Below are 18,596 nucleotides of genomic sequence, written 5' to 3'. Positions count from 1 at the left end.
ACAGGCAACAGCTTCATATTTCCACTTACTAAGAAAGTAAACTCCTAACTGCCATTTTGATCTCATGATGTGTTTAATAAAAAGCACGTAGCAGTAAATGGTAGTGTTGGGTTCATGTGTTGACATAAATCAATTTATAAACTCTAGGTTACATTTAATGAGTATTTTACATTTTGCAAATAGCACTCTGAGAACAGTTCAGACATTGCTGCTTTTTATTTCATCGCATTAATGTCAACAATGATCTTTGATGTGTTACGGTGTTAAATAACCTCTAAGGCCTTAACTTATCATGGAACCATCATATAGAATTTAGGCAAATAAATCTGAGAATGATTTATTGACTAGCAACTTCTACTCTCTAAATTACAAAATGCAGAATAATATAAAAAGGATTAAAATGCAGTGTTTAGTATATGCATTTTAAACATAAATAAATTTCTATAGGAATCAGAATGTTAAGGAAGGACAGTTTATGTTTTAAAAAAGAGTGCAACTTTTAAAATAATTATATTTTAAGTAATACTTTTAATGTAAATATGGAGGATGACATAGGATTGAATATTTCATTTGGTGAATTTATGTGTGCTCCCTAAACATGGTGTCCGCAGACAATGAAAGGAGAATTTCAGGGATAAACAGGAACTATATTATATGGCAAAGAGAAAATTAGACAAGATTAGGACTTTAAGTAACTGAATTGAATAGACAGTCTGTGTGTAACCTAGCATGGAGTTCAGATTTCAGAATTTGGAGTAGGACATAGAATTCAAAATCCATCTTTGCTATTCACTTAAAGTGTGACCTTCAACAAGACCCTTCACCTATCTCAGACTCATCTTCCTCACCTACAAAAGGCAGGTAATATTATTTAATTCACAGGGTTATTGTGAGGATAAATAAAACAAGCAGGTTCTCGTGGTACCTGATTAGCACACAGTAAAACTAACCATTTGTCGTGAGTCAGTAATTTATTCAACAATAAGTATGTAGTGCTTCCTTTCTGTGAAAGATGAATAGAATATAGGCTTTTATTTTGAGAAGTTCAGAGTCTGAAGGGAAGAAGATGTAAATGAATAATTACAGTAAAACAGACAGAAGTATGAATAAGGTAAGGGGGCCAGAGAAGACCCCAATCAGTCTCGAGGCATCAAAGCTATTTGAGGAAGTACCATTTTTAATACAGTCAAATGAGGAGTTTGTCCAATACCTAAGAAAAGATGAAGGTACTCATGGGGATTAAGAGGAGGTAGTGGGGAAAATTTCCAATAGGACAATATATGAGAGGGATTAAACTCATAGGTCTTACATAAAATGTATGTGATTCAGAAATATTGGCGCATCCTGAGGTTAACCATTTCTAAGACCATATTATTAAGTGGTATATTTCTTTTACGAAGTAGTAGTGTAGGAATCACTGTTTCATTTAAGTCAGCAGATATTTATAGAGCATCTACTATGTGGAGGCTAGGCTCTCAGAATACAATGGTGAGCAAAATATGCCCTTGGGAACCTTAAAATATAGTAGGAGAGATTGACATTAATTTGATTCAAACAATTTTAACATCTTCAAAGGAGAAGTTCTTGGTGCTAGAAGAATCAGAGTTCTATTTTGATATGTGATTTGGCCATTGTCTGTTTGTATATTCGATCTCTCACATCTATGTTTTTTCAAAACAATAAATAAACCAAAACAGATAACAGCTATGAATGGACTGAAATAAATGAGCATGATACAATTGACCTTTGCTTGAATATGCACTTTTATTAATATTAAGCAACTCAAAAACTCAAAATATCAGGAAGCAAGGAAATCCTGAGTCCCATTAGTTCTATATTGACAAGGTAGAGCAAATACATAAGAACATACGGTACTTTGTACCCAACAAGAGCAAAAATGTTTACGACAAAAATATTTTATGTTTTTCTTTTACCTATTCTGTTTATCACAAATTAGTTTATTAATGAAAAGTTGAGGGAGAACGTTTTTTACATAGCAGAGTATATAAGGACCTAAGAACAACTTATAATTACTGCATCCTGCCTCAAATTTGATTCAATAATTTATGTTTTTTTTCCTACACAGAGTGATAATTTCTAAATATTTTATGCATATTTTAGAGCATCCAACTTTGTTCCACACTCATCCTTCAAACCCACCAGCATACAGATTTTCAAATTATTGCTGAGTTCTGTATTAACGCAGAATAATTTTAGACATTTCTTTTGGAAAAATTTGTACTTTGAAATCGCTCTTTCCCTGTGGGTAGGCTTTTGCAGACATCTCTCTTCTAGCTTTCCCCTTACCCTTTCTCCTTAGGGCTCTTCCATATCTGTTTTCCAAGGTGGAGTGCACTTTTTAATCACTCAGCTGTGGAGTCATATTCATGAGGAACTACCTGTCCCATAAATGGTTTCTTTCAGTAACCTCTTTTCTAACAGAAATTGGGGACTTTCTACAAACTGGATCATTCACCGTTTTTATTTTTTAAAGGACTGATTAAGCTTGAAGTTCCTCACAAAAACATTACTTGGATTTTAGCCAGCTAAAATCTAAATTCTATCTAAAAGAATGGAAATGATTAGCATGAACAGATCATTATGATGATAAAATCTTCAAATTTCAAAACTTATTCAAATATATCATTAAAGATGAAAAATATTTTCTGACATTCATTATGAGTTTTCTCGTGTTGGGTGGTAATTGAAGAAATCCAAAGTTTCTTGAGCCTGAGCTATTTGAGCTGTACAATTTATAAGGATGTTCTTGCTGCTTCTGTGTGTGACACATTATTGCCACCACGGAAATAAAGAATTCCAGACCAACTGTAGGTTGACACCAATATAATTAGATTTGAGCTCCCCAAGGAACAAATTCTTAGCGCCTGGTAGATGAATTAGCCCATGAACTATTCTTTCCTCAACTCCAGAGAATGATTCTCTATTTTATCCCATTGGAAAAGACTCCTTAGGAAAAAATGTTTTGGTTTGGGGGGTGTTTTGCTTTTTTTTTTTTTTTCCTGTAGCAGTTTACAGAATTTACTTAAGGCCCACAACTAGGCATCAGATCTGAGTTCCACCATATAACTTACATATTTTTAAGACACAATTGGTAATTTGTTCCTTCCCCTCCCCGCTTTTCACCTTCGCACCAGTCAAATGTACACACCAACATGTACCTGATCAATTTTTTTTTCCCTTTCAAATCAAAGGGAGTTTCCCTCCTCTATTCAAAGGCCATTTCTTTGCCACATGAGCGAGATCCCACTACCTTTGACTCCTCAGGGACCTCACTTCATTTCAAATCTCTAACTCACGCTTCTTTAACCTTCTTAAACCTTTAGTGTTTCCCATATTTATTTGAAAAACTCAGTCCTGGTCCTACATCATTCTCTTACTAAACCTACTCCTCTTCATATCCAAAAAAATTTAAGGCATTTTTTCATTCACTCAAAAAAATTTGTATTGACCGTCTGCTTTGTACTGGGAACTATTTATTGTCTACTATGTGCCAGGTACTATTCAAGCAAGATAGAAAGACTCAAACAAAAACACAAAGAAAATTTGGAAAAGAACTAAAATATTCTAGAAATTTTAAAACATATAATAGTAAAATAACATATGAACGGCTAAAGAGCTAGTTAAACTTAGAGAACTGGAAGTTGAGCTCACATTTTCATACGTCCCTTTAATTTCTTTCAGCATATTAAGTAAATCTGTCTCTCATAATTTCAATTTTTAATATTTGAGTCAGATTTTTTTGCTCTTTTCTAATGTCTTTAACTCTGTGACTTATTTCCTTGTGTTTTGTGATTTTTGAGTGTAAAATGTTCATTTTCTTTAGAACTTTTTAAACTTTAGAAACAGGGTTCCTGTAAATATAATTCACCTTTGCTTCTGAAAATTGACTTTAAACCAAACGAACATAACTTTAAAGTGAATTTTAATCCTCAACTTTCACAGAACATACAAGGTAGTATTGATTCAGGTTATAAACTCATTTGAAGGTTGGCTTCTGGCTACGAATTCTCAAGGATGCTTTGTATTATCCTCTTGACAACATTTAGGCCAAAAAATGTCATTTTCCTCGGTGTATCTTTTGCACAATTTGTTTACTTCTGATACTGTATTGTCCTTCTAGGCCCTAGTTTTATGTTGAGGTCCCTAGTTAGAATCTTAATCCTGGAAGGGCCTTAATCCTTATCATTTCTCCTCTTTCCTTTCCAGCTATCAGTTGTAGAAGCTAAAGTTTTCTTGAGCTCAGCTGAAATACTTAAGGCAAAAGCATTCTTTTGTATTTAATTATCTTACCGAGCTTTTACTTTATTTTTGGCTTCTGAAGATTACTTTGCATTCTAATTCAGCTATGTATTTAAAGTAAAACACTTTAAAATATATTTTATTTAGCAGTTTTTCCCATTGGGACATTTACTCAGAGAGCTTATTCTGTCATATGCAAAGATCTAAAATTATTATTTTGATTCTTTCTTGTTTGAGTTAGTCATAAATTTTTAAGGTCAATCCATGTTCCTATATCTCACCTAAATGTCTTCTGGCTGGAATGTTTCTCACAATGGTGCTGGAATATCTGGTAATTCATATGGGAAAACAATGAATGCCCACCATTATCTTTCAGTATATACAAAAATTAATTGAAAATTGTTTATATGCCTAGATATAAAATATATTAACATAAACCTTCAAGAAGAAATATAGGATACTATCTTTGTTACTTGGGGTAAAAAAAGATTGCTAAAGACACATAAAATTGAAGAAAAAAAAAGATGTTAAGTTTAATAAGAATTAAGAACTTCTGCTATTAAAACTAATTCCCTTGCTCAAAACTTTGTAATATCTTCCCATTTACCTTCACGTAAAATCTAACACCCTCTGCCATGCCTTAAAGTCTCTGCATGAATTGGCCTCTGCCTACCTCTCCAATTGGTGTTGACTGTCGTATCAACTATATTAAACTTTTTCAGTTCCTCAACCACATCCCACTATCTCATGCATCAGAGGCTTCACTTACGCTGTTTCCTTGTCTGATTTTTTTTCCTCTACCCTACTCCTTTATGTGTCATTTTAACATGATTTCTTAGCAAAGACTTTCCTGATCTTTTTTTTCTCCAATCTAAATTTGTTCTTCGTTATGATCCCTTAAAACACTTCAAATATCATTTCAAATATTCGTTTTTTCCCTTTACCACTTTACACAATTATATATAATTTTATATTCATCTATTTATCTGTTTATCTACCTACCTACCATCTATCTATCTAATCTGTGATGTACCTCAGACTATAAAGAACTAAAGAAAGGCTATAGGTTGTAACATATATCTGTGTGACCAAATACTGTAATAGAATCACAGACTGCTTGAATAATGGCAGTAAGTAGAGAAGCCTAGGCAGCAACCCATTAAATCTCATTTAGATAATGGTAATCCCTGGTTAAACTAAATCCTTCTTTTCTTAGGAACAGAGGTAACACCAGAAGGTCAGTGTTAATATTTATCCTGAGCATATAGTTAAGAAGTAAGGGGCATTCCTCTCTCCCCACTTCCCTCCTTCTTTCCTTCTTTCCTTCCTTCCTTCCTTCCTTCCTTCCTTCCTTCCTTCCCTCCTTTATATATGTACTGAGACCTTACTATCTAGTAATACTTGGAACTTTGTTATATGGGGGAATCCTAATCCAGGCCAGATAGGGGGAAATCAGAGAACACCTTCTTGAGATGTGCATTACCACATCTGAACATGGCTAGGAGGGTCATTTGAACAGTGAGATGTATAAATCATTGCTACACAGAATTTTCAGTCATCTACAGAGACAATCTTGCTATGACTATTTCTTTACTGATTGACTAAAGCAAACTATTTGCCCAAACTAGAAAATGTGACATTTCTTACATAAGCATTTGTTTACTTTATAGAAATTGTCAAGAATCTGGGTCCTTTTGTAAATACTTGCTGTAATTTTGCATGAGGCACCTGCTTGTTAGAGATTATTTAATATGTGACTGCTTTGTGTAGAACTGTATCAACTGCAGGTAGTGTGTATCACAGCTCAATTCAGTAATCATTAATAGAACACCTACTATGCTCCTAGCAATATGAACTCGTTTAGATAATAGCATCTACAATAAAAAATGACAAATATGAGTCAATAAAAGTCTTACTTGTTTAAATTTTTAAATATTTTATAGAGCTGCTTTATTGGCAGCTAAATTACCTTAAAAATTGCCTCTAGTTTCTACAGTGCTCATGCGTAGCCATACCTAACTTCTAACACTGGAGCACACAATATTGGTAAAGCTTCAAAGGTTATAAAGATAAGCAGTTCTATTTGCATTTATTCAATAAAACTGTTAAAAAAAAACAGGTTTTCCAGATTATAACATTATTATTTTGCAAAGATTTATTATATTTAATTCAGAATACTAAACTCTGCTAAAGAGACACCTATCAAGTTAAAACATATAATTTTATGCCAAGTTTAATATGTGATTAACAAAATAGATGTACAAATAGAGCTGCATTTCAGCTTAGTCCCTTTCTTCTTTAAATTGGTAATCATTCTTCTGTCAGTGTTTAAGTAGCATATACTATATGTGTTTATATTTACTATAATTAGGGATATCCAAGGCATTAATATATACCAACCTGTTTTCAAAGAATCCTTACAATTTATAATGCTTAACCAGGTAGAAGTAATAATTGAACATATCAAATAGGAGGGCAATATAATAAATATACTCTAGAATATTAGAAGTCAATGACATCTTAGGAACCATCAGAGTCAACATTTTCCCCATCTGAATTATTATCAAAATCAGAATCTCCAGGCATATAGCCCTAGAAAACATTTGTTGTTGTTGTTGTTGTTATTGCTGATGTTTGGTTTGGTTTGTTTGCTCTTTAATTTCCCCAGAAGTTTCTGATAACTTGCCAGGGTATAGCTATTGATTTCTTCCATTTTACAGAAAGGAAAACTGACGCTGACATACAGAGGAGAAAAGCAAAGCAAATTCACACTTACTGAGCACCTATAAAGAACTGAGCACTGGTACTGGGGTCCCGTATTTTCCTTAACATACAACTCCTTTACCAACTATGTGAAGTAAATCTTTTTTGGCTTTCCTTTCTTTTTATTTTTGAAAATGACTATACTGAATTTGTAAATAAGATGCATACTGTTTGTAAAATTTCAAAAAGTGCAAAAGAATATAAATTAAAATAGTCTTTATTGATTATCTTATATTCTCCGTCCCGAATACACACTGTTAAAACTTTGAGGAACCACCTTTTGGCCATGTATTCATGCACACATTCATATGTAGATAAATTTGTAGAATTATTTTTACTTGGAATCAAACTATAAATGCAGTACTCTAACATGCTGAGTTTTTTTTTTTTTTACTCAAAAATATGTTAGATATGTCAACAAAAATATATCATGGAATTGAATATAAGTACCTTTACCAACGCCTGGTAAATGGAAACTTAAAATGTTTGTGATTTTTTCCTGTTTTAATATATATGATCATCATCTTTGTGCATAATTTATCATTCAAAGGTCAATAGGTGTCAACTATCATGTTAAGATTTAGACATAATTGATTCAACTTCTATTCCACAAATTATGGGAAATTCAGTGCTTCTCCAGAGATTTCTATGTATTCCTAGGGGATGCTTATTTTCATCATTACTGGTGGGTTGAGTTCCTTTTTCCACTGATTTGATTTAATGAACATTTCATCACTCTGTTTATGTTAGTCCTCTTCTGTTCAGAGTCAGAACTCCAGTCTTCCTGAATATCCTCCAAAAATCTCCTACACACTGAAATCATTTGTGTGAGGCATTGAAGATTTGGGGAGATGAAGGGAACTGTATCATAGCAAGGCAAACAATCCACACGTTATATTACGTATTAATGTTGCTAAAAATGTCTTGGTCATTCTAAGTTCAGATTCCAGCTTCCCATCATGCTACTCCATCCCTCATCCCCACACGACTGTTGATTCCCGATGTGTGACAGATGGCTTTCTCACTGGTACCTCCCCATCCTCAACTTGAACAAATTATTATGGTATTTTCTATCAGACAGTTCCCTTTCTTAAAGGATAGGCGATTACTTTCAAAATGGTACGATTATGTCCTTTGGGTTAATACATTTTCATACTGATACACATTTTTTGGCTCTTGTATGCTTAACTTCTTAGGGAAATTTCTTAGAGTGAAATTGTTGCATAAATGGATATTTGCCTTTTACATTTTAATGCACATTACCAAACTACCATTCTGAAAATTTGAACCAATTTTTATAATCCTTGTTTTTCAGGTGAGCTTCAAAGCAGTAGGCTCTATTGTTCCAGTCACCAAGCTAGTGACTTAGTAGACTGGATATTCAAAATCAGGTTTTTCTCTTTCCATTATATCTATAAACATTAATTGTGATAACACATGAACGTCAAAGGTCCTCAATAATATATCTAAATACTAAATGGAAAAAGTATACACTGTCATTGTCATTACTACAATGTTTGAGTCTTCACTAGAGTATTCTTATTTCTCTGCTTTAATCTTGTAATGCTTACCACCAGCACTCTTAGACCACCTATCACAGTGGAACAAAACAATTTCAGACACATGGGTAAAATCTACCACGTATCCTCTGAGCTTGTATTGGTCCTTTCCTAAAATCTCTACATTTTCCTTAACATCTTGCAGATTCCTTTGTAAGCAAATTACTTCAGTTCTCTACACACTGGTCCTGTGTCAATTCCTATGCAAAATTTTTCTTCCATATTGCTTTTAAAAAATTAATGAAAATGGGGCTTCCCTGGTGGCGCAGTGGTTGAGAATCTGCCTGCCAATGCAGGGGACATGGGTTCGAGCCCTGGTCTGGGAAGATCCCACATGCCACGGAGCAGCTAGACCCGTGAGCCACAACTACTGAGCCTGCGCGTCTGGAGCCTGTGCTCCACAACAAGAGAGGCCGCGATAGTGAGAGGCCCGCGCACTGCGATGAAGAGTGGCCCCTGCTTGCCGCAACTGGAGAAAGCCCTCGCACAGAAACGAAGACCCAACACAGCCAAGAATGAATAAATAAATAAATAAATAAATGTACTATAAAATTAATGAAAACGGTATCATTAGTAGAAAGAGCTCAGTCTTTAAGTTATGATTCTCCTACTTACTAGCTATCTAATATTGTGAAAGTAACTTTAACTCTCTAATCCTAATAGTATCCATCTTATAGGATTTTTGTTAAGATTAAATAAGGCAACAATATGTCAAAACAGATCCTAAGGTCCTTGCCATTTAATACATATCAATTTCCTCTCTTATCTTACCTTTTATGTTTACTATTAACTGTGCTTTTGTTCTTTTAATTTAACAATGATTAAGTTCCTTAGACATGGAGTAAAAATACTTTTTCGGAAGATGATAAGACAGAATGGTAGAGTAGAAATAGCATATAACTAAAGTCAACTACATCTAGGTTTGCATATTGACCCTTTCACCTCTTAGCTCTGCGATTTTGGATAAATTATTTAACCCTTTATATGTCTCTTTCTGATGGAGCCAATAAAATCTCCCTCCTGGAGTTGTTGTCAGAATTGAACCTAAAAATGTCCCAGAGAAAGTTATATGTAGTTGCCTGCTTATTCCCAATATCAGCAGCCTCACCTACCTAATTAAATGAATGATGAAGATTTCCTTCCATTGTGTTTAAAGTGTCAACTCATACCTAGAAATAACAAATTAGTCTGGCCTATTAAAATATTGTCTTTACAATACTTACATTCAATCTTCATTTGATTGAATATGTATCTCAGGAACAGAATATCATAATCCCTCAAAGGTTTTACTTCACAGTAAAGACATGCATACACAATTACAGCAGAGTTGATGAATGAGGAACTGAGCAGTGACACTAACATTTTATTTTGGGGCCCTGGCCTCTGACGTATTGGTCAAAATACGGTGTAATCCCTTACCTACCTAAGATATTAAAGTAGTCAAGACAACCAATTTTTGCAAACTGATTAAAAACAGGAAAGAATAGGGTAAAATAAAATATTTGAAAAGCAAATTGGTGGTGTAAAATGTCTTCCCCTTTACTCTATTTGTTGAAGTAAAGCAACTAATTTCCAGTGGTGTCATATCCACTATCTGCTCACTTAGGAGTCACAGTCTTATGGGGCCAACAGAATTTTGCTTTTTGCTTTGTTATAAAAGGCATAACCTATTAAATGAGTAAGGTTAAAAATGATTAATAGAGAGAGAACATACATTCACTGTTGAGCTGTTTTAAGAGACTGTGTGTGTGTGTGTTTCGTCTTCCTCCTGAACCTCCCCTATGAAATACCATTCACTGTGAGAAAGAAACAATAATGTCTTCATCTCGGCCTTTGCCTTTGGGACTCTGTCTTGAATCCCCAAAGAGCCTGTAAAAAGTGCCCGTTGTCTGGGTGAATGGAGAGCAGTGCGCAAGTGTTATTCTCATGGACACTTTATCCTCCAGTGGAAAAGTGTTCAATCTGTTCTTGTGTCACTGGTGCAAACCCATAAAATTTGAGAGTGGTGGTCCTACATGTTCATGAAAAATAACTGAAGCCAAGCAATTAAGTCTGGAATGATGACAACGGTCTGGATCTCAAAATTGATATGCTGTCAGCTTTGAGGTCGTCACAAAGTTGATAGTCATTAATATCAAAGATAGGTTATGACAACTTCCTCCCCTACAATGACAACAAACTAGTTAGGGCCTCAATGAAAACAACAATGTGACCCTGAAACAAGAGCATTAAAGCAGATGACAGGAAGAACTACTGTATATTTCTAAGCAGCAGTCAAAGAAAAACTCTGCCAGGAAATTTCAGAAATGAATAACTTGTTTTGCTTAATCTCAGACCACTTACTGAAACAATACATGTTTTTTAATTGCTAAATTGTAGAATTAATTCATTCTTGCTCATTTTTATTTCCCTTTTAATGAGGAACCCAAGACTTCCAGAAACCATAAAAAATGATTAATGACACAATAATTGCCAAATATAACTTAATAATTACTTTTACTTCAAGTGGATTTATGTTTTATCAGATATACTGTGTAAATTATTTGACTTCACAATTTACGTTTCTTGTTTGTGACACAGAGAAGCTAAGTCGAAGTATGTAACTCCCTTCCTCTTTGAAGAATTTTTACCGTGAAGCAAAATGGAGCTTGAATAGAAATGTTACATTGACAGAGAGCATACATTCACTGCTCAGTACAGCTGAGCAGAAAATAAAAGCCTATACTAGAAAACTAGAAAATAACCCAAATACATTTTTTTTTATTTCATTTTTATGACATAACGTTTGGAAAAAAATCTTTAAAAAAAAAGTTGGTATGCTCACCAGGGTCCTAAGGGAACTATCAAAAATTGATTCCAGCCTGTTAAAGCAGTAAAAATAATTTATTTAAACAATTTTGAGAGATACTCATAATCGTATGGAAGGCTAGAGAACTGGGCCCCCAAATCAAAGACAGGTGGGTAGCTAGAACCCCAGGCATATCATGCCACACCATTAGCCAGTGGGAGAACAGAGTTGCACCACTGAGCATTGGATGTCCAGCTTGTCTCACTGGTACAGCTGATGCCACACCCTGGACATCACCCTTGTAACTCTGGACACTCCTGTCACTTAACCACTAGAAACTGAAGACTACTTCTAACATCAGTGACCCAAAGGAATGTGCCACTATCTCTGCACAGGGGCCTGGGAAAGAGAGTATGTAGCAATTTTAGATTCTGTAGTAGGAGACAACTAACTTCTCTCTCCCCATAAAAAGCCAACAAATATCCACTTCAGTCCATCCTAGCACAATATTAAAATCATCCTTTTTTCATACTTCAAATTTTTTAAATTATGCCTTTCTAACAAAAATGCAAACATTGCTCATACAAACCAAGCAGTCTCACCCTCTCAACAATGGAGCACCTCAATTTCTCATTAGGGCAATGCTCAGAATTAGAAAGTGATGTCTATTCCTCCTCTAGTCCCATCAAGATGCTGATTCAATCATATCAACTAGTTAATAACTATCCCAATATGTACCTTATATACAACAATGAAATACACATATATGTTGTATATAAACTTATGTACATACACACACATGAATATTTACATACATATGCATGTTTGTATATGCATGTAAACATATACATACATGTCTGTGTGTGTGTATATATATATACACATACACATAAGAAGTGACTACAATTGTCACTTCCATAGTTTGTCATAGGTATTAGCTGAATATTTGACTTCCCTTTTCTACTTTATATTCCAGGTTCCTTTATCCTTGATATACATTTCAGTTGGTTAGGGAGCTAAGCCTCTTGTAGTAGTCTTCAACTTTTACTACCAGACATGGCAGTAAAAGGAAGTGTCCCCAGAGAATGACCTGTGTTCCATCCATAGTCCTTCCAGCCCCCACTGAGTAGCAACAATCTCATCTCTTCCTGATAGTAAGGATAAATTAAATCTGCTTTTGCCTATTCAGTCAATGGTGTGAAAATCCCCAAATGATAAGTTGGCAGTTTTATTTTCCAGTTCAATAGAGCCATTGGGTTATGTCACTCGGTGAAAAAATAAGACAAAAGAACAAAGAATTTTAGGAACAGAAAGCAAAAACAAACATTTTGTGAGTGGGTCATTTGATAAGATATGAGAAATTCTCCCCAAGTCTACCTTTTAATTCTCAGACTCTTGTGTTACAGCTACAGAAGAAACAGAACCACTGGTGCGGAACATATATCCTTTCCTGCAGGACAGCATCTCAACCTCACAGGGTTCCCAGATGGTGAGATAAATGAGTCTTTTACAAAGCACTCAACCATTCTGTAAGGCCAGCTGCTTATGGGAAATGGAGTCTTCATAAGAACAGTGAATTTAGGGGCATTAGCTCTAGGTCTTGAATCTTTCATTGTAAAACGAGGAGAATACATTTGGTACAGGATATGATGATGGCATACAAAGCATTAGTAGGTCCGCTGATAATGGTGCTGGAAGAAGTATGGTAAACAGGAGGAGCAAACTTCATTTAGAATAAATATATTCTAATGAGAACAAATTGGAATAGGTACTTGCACCCATGAAGAAAGCATTCCATTACAATCAACCAGCCACCGGGTAACTAACTAGCTAACTTAACATAATGGGAATTCATAGCAGGTTGCTGCTGCTTGCAAAATGAGAAGTTGGTGATGGCAGTAGCTGAGTCAACCTTAGTGAAAGCAAGTCCTTTTTCTTTAGCCCATGCAAATCATTTGTCCTTAAGAATATGACCCTTTTCATCAAGGTCTTCTGTTTCTAGAAGACACAATAATAGATTTCTTTCCATTTGGAGGCAATGTATAGTACATAAAGTATAATACTTTACCTTTGAGCTGAAAGGCTATCATTTTGATTGGATCCAGAGCTAGAGGAGGTCTATGTAGTCCAGACTGCAATGCATGAACTTCTGCTACTGTGCCATGAACCTACTGTCAATGACTGAGAAATGGGGCTCAAGGATATCTACAGAATTTGTCAACAAGTGTGAGCTTTTTTGTGGGCATTCACATGGGACATATTATAAGATGATTCTAGGAGTTTTTTCTCCATATCTCTTCCTAAAAGTTCATGAGTCACAGACTTAAGATTTATATGTATCCTTGATTTAGACCATCATATCTCCTTCCACTATAAGGGAAAAAAGAGATACTTCAACTGATTTTTTATACAGGTGAAATATCACTTCTTCGTTATTTACTATGATCATAATTTAATGGGGCTCTAATGTATCCACAGACCATTTTCAGCTGGTGCCAGAATATCACAAAAATATATTTGTAAAATAAGCCAAATGAATTATTCCATCTTCACTTCATTCTCATCATGGAGAATGCCCCCATGAAACCATAAGTTGTGTTCAATAAGACCTGGCAAAGCAGATATAGAAAGGCAAGATATTTAAGCAACTGATTCATGCATATATTTGTTTCTACAGAATCAGTTCAGCTCCAACCCCATTTTTTTTACTTCTACTTGTTGGCGAAGTATAGCTTGGAATGTTTGACTTTATGTCTATGTAGATTACAGAGCATCCAGTTCATGATGGGCACTTTGGATTACATGGTCATATAGTTAATATTCAATGTATACCAGGTTAAAGTTTTTCAAAAGCAGATACTTGCCAAAGAATTTAAGGCTGTGCTCTGAAATCCTAAGACCCTCCACTATGCCATATTCTTCACATGGTCTTTTAATCTGCTAGAAACACCATGAGAACCACTGAAATCTCTGTGTCAGGTAAGTGGCAGAACTGCATCCATTGTCATCTGAACCACTTTTTCTTTCTATGGACCCAGTCAAAACCAGCATTTCAGGCTAAAGGTAAAAATATATTTATACCTCAGTGTAATACAACTTGCCTCCAAAATGCAAAGAAACTCATGGATTGCTATGGCACTTAATGGCACAGGGCACAGTAGCAACTTCTTAACTTTAAAGGGGACATCTTTACATGCTTTAGTCATATAGACTAGAGGTTGGCAAATTACAGCCTGCAGGTCAAATCTAGCCTGCCACTTATTATTTTTAACAGCCTGTGAGAACAGCTTGAAGGGATAGCCCTGTAAGCCATGGGTACCTACAAAACTTTGGATTGCCAGTGAGTCTTTTGTAGACAGCATACAGTTGGATCATGCATTTTTATCTACCCTACCAATCTCTTTCTTTTGATTGGAAAGTTTAATTCATTTACATTTAAAGCAATTACTGTTAGGGAGAAATTTCTTTCTCCTTTCCTTTTGTGTATATTCTATGGCCATTTTTTTGGTGGTTACCATGGAGATTTCATTTAACATCTTGAAGTTATAACACTCTAAATTAATTTATACCAGCTTAACTTCAATAACATACAAAAATTCTGCTTCTTTACAGCTCCATCCCCACCTCTTTTGGTTGTTGATGTCACAAAATTGCATATTTATATATTGTGTGCCCTATCACATAAACTAATAATCCTTTTAAATGTATCAGTCTCTTAAATTATGTAAAACAGGATTCAGATATACTAACAAAAGTTGCAATAATGATAACTATAATTTCCCATGTATTTACCTTTATTTCTCCATATAGCTCCAAGTCATTGTCCAGTGTCCTTTCATTTTTCTCTGAAGGACTCCCTTCAGCATTTCTTGCAGGACAGTTTAGTGACCACAAACTCCTTCAGCTTTTGTTTATCTGGGAATGTCTTAATTTCTCTCTCAATTTTAAAGGACAGTTTTGCTGGATATAGGATTCTTGATTGACAGGTTTTTTTTCTTTTAGTTCTTTGACTATATTGACCCACTGTCTTCTGGCCTCCAAAGTTTCTGATGAGAAATCTACTGATATTCTTAAATATCCCTTGTGTGTGATGATTCATTTCTGTTCTGCTGCTTTTAAGGTTCTGTCTTTGTATTTGGCTTTTGAAAATTTTATTATGTTTCTCAGCATGGGTCTCTTAGTTCATCTTAAAGTTCATTGGGCTTCTTGGATGTTTATATTCACATCTATCATCAAATTTGGGAAGTTTTCAGCCATTGTTTCTTCAAATATTCTCTTTATCCTTTATTCTCTTCCTCTCTTCTCCCTGTGGGACTCCCATGGTGTATATGTGATGGCATCCCACAGGTCCCTCAGGCTCTGTTGGATTTTCCTCACCATTTTTCTTATTGTTCCTCAGCCTTGATAATTTCCATTGTCAAGTTTGCTGATTCTTCTGTCTGCTCAAATCTGCCTTTGAATCCCTCTAGTGAATTTTTCATTTTGGTTATTGTACTTTTCAGCATTTCAGCATTTCTTTTTGGTTTCTTTTTAGATTTTCTCTTTATTGATATTTCTATTTTGTTCATACATCATTTTCTTGACTTCCTCTACATCTTCCTTTAGTTCTTTGAACATCTTTAAAATAATTGTTTTAAAGTCTTTGTCTAGCATATCAGCCATTAGGTCTTTCAGAGACAGTTTCTGTAGATTATTCTTTTTCCTTTGAGTAGGTTATACTTTCCTGTTTTTTGTATGTCATGTTTCTTTTGTTGTTGTTGAACACTGGACATTTAAATGTAATAAAGTGGTAACTCTGGAAATCAGATTCTCCTTGTTCCCCAGGGTCTGCTGGTTTTTGCTACTATTATTATTATTATTGCCAGGTGTCTTCATGCCAAGGATCAGCCTGAAGTGTAAACTTAAAGTCTTCTCAGGTCTTTTCTGAGACTTTCCCTGACCATACATGGTCACTTTCCAATTTTCGCCATATAAGCAGTTGTTTTTGAATGTCCTAATCTTTAATGCCTGACTCTCAAAGGGGAAAAAGTGAAAAATGAAGGTGAGGGAAGAACACTGGCCCTTTAAATCCCCTGGAAGTCACTTCAACTGGAGGGGGAGGGGCTTACAATCATGGGGGAGGTGCAACTATGGCTGCCTCCCTTTTTGTCTGCACCTCTATGATCAGAAGCACCAATCAGAGCACAGATCCCCAACATTTGGAGGACAGGGTCTGTTTGCCCTATTTAGATCCCACAAGCTTTGTGCAAGCTACTCCAGAAACATGTGCACAGTTGCCTGCCACATGGCTTGGGGTGGTGGTTGAGATGAAGGGTAGCTTCTACTGTGCTAAGAGCTAAAATTGACTGAAATTAACTACAACTTACCATCCAAGCCTTTCCCTGGAAGTTGCAAACCTTCAGCAGCTCTAGAGTTCCAAAATAGTTACATCTGACAGATTCTGACAGTGCAATTTTTTTTCTAAGTAGGGAGATATTCCTGGTGTATCATATTGTCATCTTTAGCTAGTACTAGCTTTGAATCAAGGTTTTAGTCAACAGACTAAGTAAATTAAAACTACTTTTAACTGTTTAAAATTGTGCATGGAATCTCTGTTAAGTGTTCCTACATCTATAAATTCACCCTGAACTAATGCCTTTTCCTCATTTGTTTAGCATCCTTTTAATCCATTTTCACAACTACGCCCCAGATATTTACTGATGTAAATTAGAATTCTTTGCAATTCTCCTTCAGCTTGATTTTGTAATTTTCTTCCTTTATTAGTTGCCTCTTTTTTGACAAGAGCTGTACTAAGAAGTCATGATAAAATGATAGTCTACACCCTCAAGGAGTTTACATCTGATGTTATTCCTTGTCATTATTTTGAGCCACCTAAATAAATTCCATACCTAAAGGCTGCAAACTGTCAGCCTAAAGCTGTGTTTTTTAAATGAGAAAGCCTTTGTGTCCTAGGAGACATCTGGTAAAGCCTGGAAATACTTTTGGTTGTCACAATTGAGGGTGCTACTAGCATCTAGTGAGGAGAAACCAGGAATGTTGCTTAATATCCTAAAATGCACAGGGCAGCTCTTCTCTCCCCAACAATGAAGAATTATACAGCCACAAAATCAATTATTCTGAAGTTGAGAAACCTTGATTTTAAAATTGCAATTGGCTGCCTTCACTCCCCTTATCAAGAATATTTTACTGACTGCGTTTTTTCTTTCTGATTTCAAAAATATGGAACGCTTCACAAATTTGCTTGTCATCCTTGCACAGGGGCCATGTTAATCTTCGCTGTATCATTCCAATTTTAGGATATCTGCTGTCGAAGCGAGCACTTGACTGCTTTTTAATTATCATTCAAAGCGTATCTGAGGGAGTCTGATTTCTCTGATTCTTAATGACAAAAATGCAAATGACATTTTCCTAATCTATACTTCAAGTAGTCCCTCAGTAAACTTCCTCTCTTTAGATTCTATTGGAGAGAAGTTAGTTTTAAAATAATCTATTTCACCATAACAATGTGCTTTCACTTTAGGAGAGACATATATATCTTAAACTCATAAGGGCAGATCACTAGATAAACTAACAATTAGTCTTATGTTGAAGCAAAATATTTCTTGAAAAGTTAATAGTATCCACCTAACATTACTTTTAAGGCTTAGAGTTTTGCATTCTTTATTTTCTTAAAACTATATACAATACTTACCTAGTGTGTATTTTACTCACTTAAATGAGAGAAAAGAATAAAATCCTTGTTACTATTATTCCATCTTCCTATAAATGTTTATTAACACTTTAAGTTAATTCCCTTTGCACTTAGACTAATAATCATCATCATCTCTATCTTCTGCTCCTATGACTTTCTAACTAATAACCTGTTTAATATTTTTGTGGGTATGCACAAATCAGATGTATAGGTTCATCAGACTGTTGGATTTAAGTTACATATTTCAAGCCCTATTTTAAACCAGACTTAAAGTCCTCATATTCTTCACAAGATCTTTTATATCTTATAATAAAAAAGATAATATTATTGCAACTTAAAGAATTTCAAGGCCCAGCTCTACCCACCACCAGTCCCTCCCAGCGGAAACCTGCACAAGCCTCTTAGATAGGCTCATCCACCAGAGGACAGACAGCAGAAGCAAGAAGAACTACAATCCTGCAGCCTGTGGAACAAAAACCACATTCACAAAAAGATAGACAAGATGAAAAGGCAGAGGGCTATGTACCAGATGAAG

The 18,596-nt window shown here is 35.0% G+C and overlaps 1 non-coding gene across 1 annotated transcript; it reads right to left on the bottom strand.

Moving 5' to 3' along the window:
• Nucleotides 1–17,583: 17,583 nt before the first annotated feature.
• LOC133101897 (U6 spliceosomal RNA) lies at nucleotides 17,584–17,690 on the bottom strand. The gene has a single exon (XR_009702783.1). It is a non-coding gene; the product is annotated as a U6 spliceosomal RNA (small nuclear RNA).
• Between the last annotated feature and the right edge of the window lie 906 nt (nucleotides 17,691–18,596).

The sequence above is a fragment of the Eubalaena glacialis genome, chromosome 11, assembly GCF_028564815.1.
Source record: "Eubalaena glacialis isolate mEubGla1 chromosome 11, mEubGla1.1.hap2.+ XY, whole genome shotgun sequence".
Classification (NCBI taxonomy): domain Eukaryota; kingdom Metazoa; phylum Chordata; class Mammalia; order Artiodactyla; family Balaenidae; genus Eubalaena; species Eubalaena glacialis.
Note: the sequence above shows the minus strand (reverse complement) of the source record. Positions and strands in the feature narration are given on the sequence as shown.